At 55.7% G+C, this 12,796-nt stretch overlaps 1 pseudogene; it reads left to right on the top strand.

Moving 5' to 3' along the window:
* The window catches only part of LOC134432680 (zinc finger protein 850-like), a 589,027-nt pseudogene that overhangs the window by 193,628 nt on the left and 382,603 nt on the right, over window positions 1–12,796 (top strand).

The raw sequence follows: 12,796 nt of genomic DNA, 5'->3' as shown, positions 1-12,796 counted from the left end.
CGTGTTTAAATCTTTTTTCTCGGCTTTCCTAAACTTTGGAATTTCCAATTTTAACTCGTTTGGAGTTAATATTAACGTAATTCTTTCATCTCCATTTTCTCCTACATCCTTAGCTTTGTGCTCTGCCCCCAGTTTGCCCAGTTTTCCTCTCCTTTGGCTCGGGCCGGGTTCCCCCCGCCTGCAGCGGCTGGAGCAGCCGAGAGCCCCGCGCTGCACATCCCGACCTGTCCTGGCTCCATCCCCGCTCCTGCCGCGGGCTGCGAGGGCTGCGGGAACGGGGCACCGAGGGTGTGGCTGCTGCTGGGGGAGGAGGAGGAGGGACACGGAAGGGCAGGGATGAAGGGGGAGGAGGAGGTGGGGTTAGAGGGGAGGAGCAGGGGGAGGGATGGAAGAGGAGCGATGAAGGTGGAGAGTGAGCAGTGATGGAAGGAGGGGAAGGAGGGGGGGTTAGCAAGGAGGAGGAGGAGATGGGATGGCATGGGAGAGATGGAAGAGGAGAAGGAGGTGGGGGTAAGACAGAGGGGGAGGAGGAGGGAGGAAGGAAGAGGAGGAGCGGGAAGAAGCTGAGGGACAAAGGCAGATCAAGGCTGAGCCGAGGTAGGGAACCAGGCAGTCGATCCCTGCCTGAATTCGCAGCCCCCACCTGTGGGATCATCGTCCCCCCCAATCACGCCGGTGAGCAGAGAGGGGGAGCTTGGCTAGATATCCCTGCAGGTCCCTGGGTTGGGGTTTTTGGGGGGATGTTTGGAGAATGAAGAAGTCCAAGGCTGAGTGGAAAAGGCCTCTTGGGGGGACATCGGGGGGTGGCGGTGGCGGCTGCCGGCAGAGGCAGCCTGGAGGAGCAGAGCCCTGTGTCCCCCAGGAGCCCAAAGGGGGGAGCCCAGAGAGGGGGGAGCGGCGCCATTGGCGGGAGCCTCCAGAGCCTGGAGAGGGGCAGGGGGGACTCCTTGGAGTCGCTGCAGCCCAGAGCAGAGAATGAGGGGAGAAGGGAGCCCGGGAGCCCAAACAGCCCCGGCATCCTGAAATGGGGAGAGCGAAGCAGGGGGAGCTTTTGGCATTGCTGGGACTGCCAGCAGCCTGGGCAGGGCGGGCACCGGGCACAAGGGGTCCCCCAATCCAAGCGTGACCCCCAAGCAGCTGGGACAGGAGGGAACCCCCGAACACCAGAGGGGAGGGACCAGGGACGGGGAACTCCTGGGAGGCTTTTTCAGGGCTGAATCTTGGTGTTTGGGAGGTTTTTCTAGAGCCCAGAGTGTCAGTGACATGTAGAGATGGACTTGGGCAGAGGCACCTTCAAACTCAACGTGCTCATCCCTTGTTTTCCCCAAACCAGGATTTTCCATTTCCAACTCCTGGGAGGCTGCAAGGAAGAAGAAGATGCCCAGGACAATGAGGCAGGTGAGGAAGAAGTCAGTGTGTCTGGAATGCTTAAAATCAGATGGTTTTGAGAAAGCTGCAAAAGACAAACCTCAGAGACAGTAGAACTGATTTGAGCTTTGTAGCAGGCAATAGATTGATCAGCAGAAAAATTATATAAGAAGTGGAAAGTAAGGAGAAATAGAACAATGGTCTGTGCATTAACACTTACCTAGAATAACTCCCTAACCTGTGGAAAAGTATATCTAGCAAGATATTAGGAAGTTCCAAGCTTAATACTGGAGCTCTGTGCATTGTTTTTTAAGGCTTACAAGCAGGTATTGTACTTTAAATAAGCAAGCATTTTTTTAACCCTCAATGTGCTTGTAGTGCTTGGATAGAACTACAGTCAATATGCTTTTGCTTTGTGTGATTGGTCAAAAACCTTTTAAAGTAAGTTTTAACATGAAGTCCTTTGTCTGCTACCTGTGAAGTGAGCTACAGCCATCTTCCCATTGTCATAATCAAATAATGAGACAAATGGTTGGAAAATCACACAGCTCAGAACGCATTCCCAGCAGTCCAGTCCTGTTGGTGGTTTGTGCACAGCCCTGAGCTGGCGATGAGTGCCCCTTTCCCCTCTGTGCTGCTCCATCTCCCAGCCCAGCACAGCCCCGGCTGCAGCTCAGCCCTGGGGGATCTCCTTGCCCTTGCCTGTGGCACGGAGGCAAATCCCATCCTGTCCTTGTCCTTCCTCCCCCAGAGCAGGAGCTGAGCATGGGGAGCAGGGAGGACAAATGCCCGCGGCAGAACCTGGTGGAAGAGGCCGTTTTGAGCGGCTCCACGGCACAGGAAGCCAATGGGGAGGAAAAGCCCCGGAGATGCCGCACGAGGAGGGGCTGCAAACGCAGCCGGCGGGGATCTGAGGGGGAAAGAGCCAGCCTGGGCCGGGAAGGCGGCCGGAGACGGAGCCAGAGCTCGGAGCTGGTGCTCCGTGAGCAGCTCCATGATGGGGAGAAGCCCCACACGTGCGTGGAGTGTGGGAAGAGCTTCAGCCTGAGCTCCGACCTGATCAGGCACCAGAGGATCCACACTGGGGAGAAGCCCTATGAGTGTGGGGAGTGTGGGAAGAGCTTCAACCTGAGCTCCAGCCTGATCAGGCACCAGAGGATCCACACTGGAGAAAGGCCGTACAAGTGTTCCGAGTGTGGGATGTGCTTCAGAGAGAGCTCCAGCCTGATCAAGCACCTGAGGAACCACACTGGGGAGAGGCCCTACGAGTGTTCCAAGTGTGGGAAGAGGTTTCCGACCAGCTCCCATCTCCTCCAGCACTATTGGATTCACAGAGAGGGGAAGCCCTTCCAATGCCCCGACTGCGGGAAGGGATTCAAGTGGAACTCCGATCTCACCAACCACCGACGTGTCCACACAGGGGAGAGGCCCTACGAGTGTCCCCAGTGTGGGAAGAGCTTCTCCAGCAGCTCTGGCTTGACCAAACACCAACGGAGGCACCACTAAGGAAAGCCCTGCGAGTGCCCCGCGTGCGGGCAGAACTTCGTGCGCTGCTCCAGCTCCATCCCCCACTGGAGGAGGCACTTTGGGCACAGCCCTGGTCACTCACATTCCCTGTGATCCATGTTGGGAACACACCTGGCTGCTTCTACTTTTTGTTTGGCCTTAATTTTCCTCTACGTCACCTTCATCCTTTAAAAGCACCCAAAACTGGGTTAAATGAAGGAAATTGATTGAATATATCTGAAGTTCCATAATTTCTCAGTTGTTTTAGAGGGAATTTAGGATTTGGGGATGTTTTCTGTGTGGCGTGCTGCTGTTGCTAAGAGGCAGGAATTTGATCTCACCCTTCTTGTGTTGCTAAGAACTCCTCCCCTGACCCAAACCCCAACTCCACTGTTTGGATACCCTATAAAAACTCCACGGCCCTTCCTGTGCCCTGTCTTTGGGTGGTAAGAAATGGATTCCGAAAAGATCAGCCCTATTCATACTGGATTCCAAAGGATCCCCGTTATTTTTCACTGAATTCCTTGAAGATCAAGGTTTTCCCACTGGATTCTAAGAGGATCAGCTCTTTTCCCCTGGATTCCCAGGGGATCAGCCCTTTTCCCACTGGATTCCAAGGAGTACTTGAAATCATTTGGGGGATTTTGAGTTTAATTTGGTTTTTTGTTGTTTGTTTTTTTTGGGGTTATTTGGGGCATTTTCTGCTATTGTTTAGGGTTTTTTGGAGGTTCTTTGGGGTTTATTTCGAGTGTTTTGGGGTTATTTAGGTTATTTGTGGTCATGTGGGGTCAAAAAATCCGTCAATGTTTCTCCTGCAAAACACGGGAATTTTTCCTTAAAAATCTGAGAGTTTTTCCCCAAAAAACCGGGAATGTCCCTTAAAAATCCGTGACTCTTCCCAGTCAATAGTGACGTGCCCCGCCCCAAACCATCCAATCACCGCCCTTCATCTCCCAAATTAGCGGTGCACCCTGCCCCAAACCAACCAATCACCGCGGGTCTCCTCTCAGCAAGTCCCGCCGTTTTTGCCTTTATCCAACCAATCACCGGGCGCCTCCCGTCGGCAATGCCCGCCTGCCCCGCCCCATCCTGTCAATCAGCACACCCTCTACGAAACCAACCAATCACCGGGCGTCTCCCCATAGCAACTCTCGCCCTCCCCGCGTGTACCAGCCAATCAGAGCTGAGCCCAAAGCAGCGCCCCCTGACCCCGGGGCCGGGCATGGAGCGGGCGCCCCCTCCCCCTCCCGCCCCCGGGACCCCCTCAGGGACCCCCGGGAGCCGCCCTGGGCTCGGGCGGGTCCTGCGGGAGGCGCTGGAGAGAGCGGGGGAGGCGCTGGGAGAGGACGGGGGGCTCCGGGAGCTGCTGAGGAGGCGCAGGGACAGGTGAGGGGTCCTGGAGGGGTCGTGAGGGGAATTTGGGGAGGGGTCTTGAGGAGGTTTGGGGGGGATTTGGGGAGGGTCTGGGGGAAACTTGAGGGGGTTTTAGCGGGGGGGTGCTGGGGGGGCTTTGGAGGGGAATTTGAGGAGGGGTCCTCGGGTTGTCACGATCCGTCCTCACGGACAGGTTCTGTGATGGTTCGTGGATTTGATCTCAGGGTGCAAAAAGAACTGACACAGTACGGGGGGTTTGCAATGATAATCAAAACAAATGCACCTTTATTGAATGAGCACAGCAAAATGCGATAGAGGGATTAAGGGAGAGAAAAAGAGAGAGGAAGAGAGAGACAAAAGAGAGATAGAGAGAAAGAGGGGATAGAGCTGCCAAACGTAGAGACGAAGTCCTTTGGTCCAGTCCAGTCAAGGATCCACTGTTACCTCGGGGAGATCTCAAAGTCTCTCGCTAACTCAGGGGTTTTTATTATGGTAACGCTATTGGAAATTGTGAGGATGGGGAAGCAGATACAATAAGGAATAGATGTAACCGGTAGTCCATGCTCTCAGCAGTAAGTGAGAGCCATTGTCTTCTTGGTCCAGCGGTCACAACCTGCAGGCAAACATCTCGCTTTGGTCAGCTTGCCTCCCCCACACACCTGCCCCAGGCTGGGGGTTTCAGTCCCGGTCCTTGGAAGGAGCAGAAGGGCCTTTTCACATGGGGGTTCAGTGTCTCAGTCCTTGATGGAGAGGCTCCTTACATCTCAGTCTGTCTGTCATGGTGGTTGTAAAACAGGTGAGGGTCTTCTGTGGGGGGACCACCTGAAACTCAGGAGAAGTCCAGCCAGGCCGAGAGGTGGGACAGCTCCCAAGGCTGTTGTTGCAAAAAGGGCACGGTGCCCCTTCTTCTTCTCCTTGGGCTCAGTGTAGCACACAGCAAACAACAGCTGTGAAAACAGTAACTGAACACTGTGCTCTGGGGTCTCTGGGTCTTGTAGTATGTGACTTTCTCCTACAGAGGAGATGGGGGGCGGGGGTATTCTCTTCAGTGGTCCTCAAATGACAATCGTGAGGCAGATGAGGGAAAATTCTGACAGACTCTCCCGAGCCACCACCCTTTGTATCCCTCCCTTTGCCCAAATCCCTCCCCATCACCCCAATAAACGGCCCCGAGCCCAACTGGGAAGCTTTATTGGGAGCACTGGGAGCAGGCACTGGGCGGGGGCAGAGCGCCAGCGGGGCTGGGGGGACACGGGACCCCCCAAAATCAGCGGAGCGGGGACGGAGCAGGGGGTCCCGGCCGGGCCCGAGCCCACGGGGAGAGGCTGCGGCTGCTGCCGGCTCAGGAGCTCTGTGGGCAGAGAAAAGGGGGTGACACCGGGCTGGGGCCCCGGCGGGAGCGCACACGCTCCGCCACGGCAGGGACGCCACCCCCGGCACCCGCCCTGACCTTCTTGCGCAGGGAGAAGCCGAGCCCCAGCGCCAGGAAGACGAAGCCCAAGACGAAGCCCCCGATGCCCATCAGCATCTTGCTGCGGGCGGCGTCCGGCGGCATCTCTGGGGGGTCCACAGGGCTCAGCACCCCCAAAACCTCTCAACGACACCCCGAGCTCCTCCCAGCGCCCTCCCTGTGGCCCCCAGCTCAGCCAGGACCCCCTGAAACCTCCCCCCGATCCCTTTTTGGCCAGGAGCCACCAAAGCCCCTCCCGTCCCTCTCAGCACCCCACAGCCCCCTCCCAGTTGCCCCCAGCGCCGCAGGACCCCCAAAGCCTCTTGCAGTCCCTTGGCAGCCCCAGCAGGACTCAGCCAGAGCCCTCCCAGGCTGTGCCCAGCACAACCGAGCTCATGGCGAGCCCCGCTTTGCCATCGCCGATCTCCTTCCAGCCCCTCCGGGCTCGCTGCGATCCCTCCCAGTCACACCCAGCACCCCCAAACCCCCTCCCAGTCACACCCAGTACCCCCAAACTCCCTCCCAGTCACAACCAGCACCCCTAAACTCCCTCCCAGTGCCCACCAGGATCCCCCCAAGCCTATCCCACCCTCCTCAGCATCCCCCAAACCCCTTCCCAGCCCTTGCCCAGCCCCCAGCCCCTCTCCCACTTCCAGCCCGGCTCTCTCCAGCTCCCTCCCAGTGCCTCCCAGCACAGCCCAGCGCCTCTGCCAGCGCCCCCAGGGGCTCCCTCGTACCCCAGTGCCGCCTCAGGGGCTGCTCCAGGCTGACGTGCTCCACCTGGCAGCTGTAGCTGAGCCCGCGCCGGCGCGGCGTTTCCAGCAGCACCAGCAGCTGGTAGGTCCAGTCCCCGTTGGGGAGCACGTCGGTGGCCACCACGTGCTCCGAGAGCTCCTGCTGGCCCTGGAACCACCTCACTTGGATGGCAGCAGGGTAGAAATCCATCACGGAGCAGAGCAGGCGGCCGGGGCAGGGCTGGGAGCTCGAGGGGGGCACCAGCGAGATGGACACGCTGGGGGACACTGGGAGAGACAGAGAAAGAGAGAGCGGGGACACCCTGGGATCAGCTGGGGGGCACTGGGAGAGAGAGGGGAGGGCTGGGCTGGGCTGGAGAGGGAGTGGGAACGGACTGAAATGTACTCGGAGTGACAGGGAATGGATTGGGGAATGTGGTGGGAGGGACTGGGAATGTGCTGGGAGGGAGTGGGAGAGACTGGGAGGGAGTTGGGTGACACAGAGAGATGGGAAGGAATGGGGGAACTGGGAGAGAGGGTGGAGGTCTAAGAGTGAACTGTGAATGAACTGGGAGGAAACTGGGAATGGACTGGGGGAGACTGGGGAGGAACTGGGCATGGTCTTGGAGGGACTGGAATGGCACTGGGAGGGATCTTGGTGGCACTGGGAGGAACTGGGAATGAAGTGCGCGGCACTGGGAGGTCGAGTCCGGCGCGAGGCACTCGGCGATGCGGGTCCGCCTGGCAACAGATGAGTCATGAACAGGATGCGATCTCATTGGTTGCCAAGTGTCAACTTTACGGGTCGCTGAAATGGACGCGCGGGGGGGCACTGGGAGGGACTGGGAGGATCTGGAGACCCCGGGGGTGGGGACAAGGAGGGCTGAGGGCTCTGGGCCGATGCCCAGGGAGATTTTGAGGGGCTCCAGGGTCACTGGCAGGGCAGGCCCCGAGGGTACACGCTCTGCCTCGCGCTCACCTCGGCGCTCCGTGAGGAACGGGGTAAAATTCTTGTACCAGCACCGGCAGAACCAGTCCACCGCAGTCCGTCTGTCCTCCATGAATACCGCGTTGCTGTTCCAGCGCTTGGCCAACTTCTCCCCATAGGGGGTGAACCCCACAAAGTGCCCCACGTCGCTGTCGAACATTATGAACTGATCCCGGTTGTAGATGGATCTCTGGACGTACCTCACCTTCTCCGTGCCGTTAATGAAGTAACACTCGGACTTTGTCATCCTTTGGAACACCCCTGTGTGTGCAGAACATAGATCGGGGGGTGCCTCTCCAACACCCTCCCCCAGCACCCCCAGAGCTCCGGGGCCACCCCGGATCCCCACTCCGCACCCCCTGTGCCCCTCGGCCGCCATGGGACCCGCCTGCCCGCCCTGCCGCTTCCTCTTTGCCGCCCTTCCCCCATTTCCCCTTCCACATCCTCTCCCCTCCCACCTCCGGCCGCTCCCCAAATCACTTTGGGGTGCCATTTCCCCATTTTCCCACAAATTCCCCAATCCCCAGTCCCCATTGCGATCAGTTTTGAGTTCCTCCCCTCCGCTTTTGCCCTCTTCCCCACCCTCTCCCACCCCTCCCTCTCCTCCCCCCACACCTCACCCCCTCCCACTCTCCCTTTGGGGGGTCCCTTCTCCTCCCCCTCCGTTCCGGGCTCCCCCCTTCGCCCCCTTTTCCTCCTTCTCCCCCCTGTCCCAGCGCCTCCCGCCCCCCGCTCACCCGAGAGCTCCGCGCCCGCAGCCGGGGGGGCTCCCAGCACCACCAGTGCCACCAGCAGGGCCCCAGCTGCCGCCCCTCGCCCCATGGCCGGGGCCGGGCAGGGAGCAGCAGCCCCAAAGCAGCCGCGCTGCGCTGGGAGCGCCAGTCCGGAGCAGGGCGGGCTCGGCAGCGCCGCGCGCTCTCATTGGCTGCCGCCGCTTGGGGGCAGCGATCGGCCACGGGCTCTGCCCGGCAACCGATGACGCAATCCAACGCCCCGACCTCTCATTGGCTGCGCTGCCTCCTGCCTGCGCTGCCATTGGCTGAGGCCTTTCCGGGACGCTGCAGCCCCGGGCTGGGGGTTTTTTGGGCAGGGGGAACCTTGGGGCGCTGGGCAGGTGGGAGCTCAGGTGAGCCCAGAAATGCGTGCCCAGGTGCGCGGCATCTCAGGGCTGCCCGTGGCGAGCGGTGACGCTGGCCCGATGCCAGGCACCCCCAGAGCCGCTCTGTCCCTGCCCCCCGCAGCCGCACAGGGACAGAAAATGGAACCGAGGGTTCCTGCGTGGGGACAAGGACCGGGAGAGATCCCGAAGCAAATCCCACACGGGCACAACAGATCCGGCCTGGGCACACAGAGGGAATTTATTACCAACCAAATCACAGCAGCAAAAGGAGAAGGGAAAGAAATCTCTCCAACACCTTCCCCCTGCCCAACACGGATCACCCAGAACAGGGGTCACCAGGGCTCTTCCCAACTCGGCTCACTGTGGATCATCCAGCCAGGATCCTCCCATGGGGGATGGAGCTGGAGCAGTGCACGAAGCTCTTCCCACACTCGGGACACTCACAGGACCTCTAACTGGTGTGGAAGTGCTGGTGAGTGACGATCTCTGAATCCCACCTGAAGCTCTTCTGACATTCCAAACACTCCTAGGGCCATTCCCCAGTGTGGATCTTGTGGTGCTTGCTGAGGTCAGAGGTCCCACTGAAGCTCTTCCCACATTCCCCAACTCACAGAGCCTCTCCCCAGTGTGGATGTTCAGGTGTTCCATCAGGGGGGAGCTGGAGCTGAAACCCTTCCCACATTCCAAGCACTTGTGGGACTTCTCCCTGCCATGAGGCTTCTCCACCAGCTCTGAGCTCTGGCTGCATCTCCGGCCGCCTTCTTGGCTCAGGGGGGCTCTTTCCTCCTCAAACCTACCTGGGCTGGGTTTGCAGCCCTTCCTTGTGAGGGATCTCTGGGGCTTTTCCTCCTCCTCCATCTGGCCATAGCTTGGGAATGATAGACACTGGTTTGGGGGAAACTAAGGTGGGAGTGCCTTGGAGTAGAGGCTCCTCCTGGCAAGGTCCATATCTGGAACTCAGCAGGATTCTTGTGTCCATGAAAATCTCCACGCATCAATATTTAGCCTGAAAAAACTCTCCCAAGGGCTCCCTATTGCTGATCTCTCCAGTTTTGGGGTTCCACAGGTTTCCTTTCCTTGGGATCACAGGGGTCCAATGGTTCCAGGGGTTCTTCATTCTCCGGCGTCCTGCTTAGGGATGATCCAGGGGCTTTTGGGGGTCCATGGGGTCCCTTCTACCCTGATGCTCTGCTTTGACATCCCAGGGGTCCCTCCTCTCCTGGCTCCCCCCCTTTCCAGTCTGCCAGGGTCCCCCAGCTCTGGGATTGCCCCTCTCTGCTCTCCCCACTCTGGGGGTCCCAGGGGTTCCCCTCCTCTGCTCTCCCGGGGGTCCTCAGGACCAATGTCCTCCCCTGCCCATACTGGGCAATGGCCGCGTGGGCCCCCAAAGATCCCCCAAGGGGCTCAGCTTTGGGCTCCTGCAAGATCCAAACCTACACACACAGAGAAAAAAACCTCCCAGGGACACCAGATGATACTTGGGGTCAATTTCACAATCTGTGAGCTCCAAACACACCCCAATAAAAAACCCTCACCGGGACCCCCCAATGGATTTGGGATGAGCTCCCTCTCCCCGATCACCTGCAGGGCGAGCTGGGGGCGATGGTCCCGTGGCTGCGGCCACAGGGGGTACAGGATCCTCCTGTTCCTCCTGTTCCTGCTCCCACTCCTCCTCTTCCTGCTCCTCCTTTTCCTCTCTCCATCCTCCTCCTCCTCCTTCCTAATCCCACCTCCTCCCCAGTTCCTGCCTTCTGTGTATTTAGAGTGGAGAACCTTGCTTGCATTTAGAACTAGAACAAAGATCCCAGAGGGAACAAGGCTTGCTGCTTTTAGTCAGAAGTATCAGTGACTAAAGGTCACGTTTCCTTTGGTTTGGTGCCGTCCTTGCTCCTCCTCAGTGTTCAGGCTGGGCTATGGGGTGTCCTTGTTTGCTGCATTTTCCGAGTTCCTCTTGCACCCTTCAGGCCATAGGCTGTGCCCTGGGAGGGTTCTTTGTGCTCCTTTGTGACACAGGAGAACCTTCCAGGCGGTTTCTGCGTGAGCTGCTGCTGGGATGTCTCAGGAACAGCGCCACGTCCCGGTGGTGTTCCCGTTGCTATGGGACATGGAGGCCTCAGTGCCCAGAGTGGCTCTGGGCTTGTTGCCGGAGGATCCTCCTGCCCGAGGCATTCTCAGCAGCCAGCCCAGAAGGTGTCCTTCTGTGCTTGCAGGTGTTATGTTTGCCCAATTATCCTATCATAAAAAAACCCCAAACAATATTTAAGGTAGCTGCAATTTTAATTAAATAGTTTAGAAAATATATAAATAAGGGATAATATGGTTCAAATAATAACGCATAAGCAAAAACAACCACGGGGTACGGAGGGCAGGGTTCAATGACCCTTGCCACTTCACGTACAAGCTTGCCAAGTGAAAGTCACCCCTTATATGCCATGTGTCAATGCCATCTCCTCCTATTTTCTGTTCGTCACTTTTTTGTCTCCGCCCTCCTCACCACCTTTACCACGCATGCGCCACCACTCGGTTTGGTGGTCGCACAAGTCTTTGGGGATCGTCACTGATGAAGGCCCTATAGTCTTCTTCGTTGTCCTTTAATTCACCTTTGGGTTACACATGCGCACCAAACCAGTATAATGTAAGCCAAGACTAACGTATCACTGCATCTACATATCAAGGCAAAAAATCCCTTATAATTAGCATTTTCTGTGACTGACCGAGGTTCTTGGTCATTTTTAGCAACTATATCTTCAGCTTCTTTCCTGTGGTCCTTGAAAAACATCTGCTGGGAAGGGGGGGGTGGAGCCTCTCCTCTCCCTCTTCTCCTTGGCATTACAACTTTTAACTATTAACTATTTTATTATTCTCAAATATTAATTACTGTATCAATATTGATTACTGTTTCAATTTTTATCAGCACAAATCATACCTATTTATCGCAAATCCCCCATTTCTCTTTTTGATCATTATTATTTGTGCTGTATTTAAAAAGCTGTGCCCTGATATCTTTTATATTTTTCAGAATTTTTGTTTCCTCGTTGTCTCTTTTCATCTTCAAACTTTTCCAGCATTTCTATTACTGCTTCTAGTCTTTCACACTCTCTTTCAAGTTTAGTTAGCATTTCCTGGTCTATTTCAATCTTTTTAGGTCCTTGTTCTTTAACAGGGGTCGATTGAGCTTTTAATACCATTATAGATCTTGATTTTCCTTTTTCTGCTGATTCTGAATCTAGAGATGTTGTAATCTGCATCTTTTGAATCACTGATTCAAAAGATTAGCCTAATAGTTACAAAATCATACAAGGCAGAAACAGAAGTCCCAGAATTGAGCATAACAACATGAACTTTAACTTTTTTCTCCAAACATTTCCAAAGAGGTTACCCCACCAATCTGCTTTCAAGATTGAATTCCACTTTTGTAGTGGCACATGAGCTGCTCTTTTAATTTCCTCTACAAGTTTTGTGGTAGCTTCCCCATAATCATCAATTTCTACACAGCACTTAAATTCATTAAATCTCCCACAAGCTCCTCCTTCTTTTGCTAACAGATAGTCTAGGGCGATCCTGTTTTGATACACAAACGCCCGCATTTGTGTATATTGCCTGGCCAACATTTTTAAAGCATCAGAGGTGTGATTTGACACCACTTCCACTAGTGCTTGGAGCCTTATTAGTTTATTCAACAGGTAAATTGGCGTCCTATATCCCCATGACCCATCCTGAGCCCATGTTGCTGGGTCATAATATGCTATAATTTGTTCTGCAGGCCATTCATCCTCCTCCCATTTTTGATTCCCTCCTGCTGTTGGAAAATTTAAATTCAAATCTCCTTTATTCCACTACAGGGTTTCATACAGTGGAGTTCCTAGCACATTGCTCCTAGACCTCAGTAGAACAAAGAAGGAGGGTTGTATTACTCCCAAAGTACAGGTTCCTCCCCATTTTTGAGGTAACACACTGTATCCTCGTTGCTCACAAATCCAATATATCCCATCTGAGGCTTTCCATTTCTTATCAGTTTTTTCTCCAGTTGTTCCCAATAAGACCTCAGGCTGTCGATGGATTGGTGGGGGTTAGCTCCAGGACTTCTGTACCAGCATAAATTAATCTGTTCATCCCATTCACAATTTATTTCTTTTATTGGTCCCCAATATCCAACGGGGTTTTCAGGTCACTAAATTTTTGAACGATTATCTGTATTAACCACCAGTGTGGATTTACAAGGAGTATGCCCTATTATTTTATTAAATTTCCTTCCT

The sequence above is a fragment of the Melospiza melodia genome, assembly GCF_035770615.1.
Source record: "Melospiza melodia melodia isolate bMelMel2 chromosome 7 unlocalized genomic scaffold, bMelMel2.pri SUPER_7_unloc_1, whole genome shotgun sequence".
Lineage (NCBI taxonomy): Eukaryota > Metazoa > Chordata > Aves > Passeriformes > Passerellidae > Melospiza > Melospiza melodia.
This window is presented reverse-complemented; position numbering and strand designations above follow the sequence as displayed.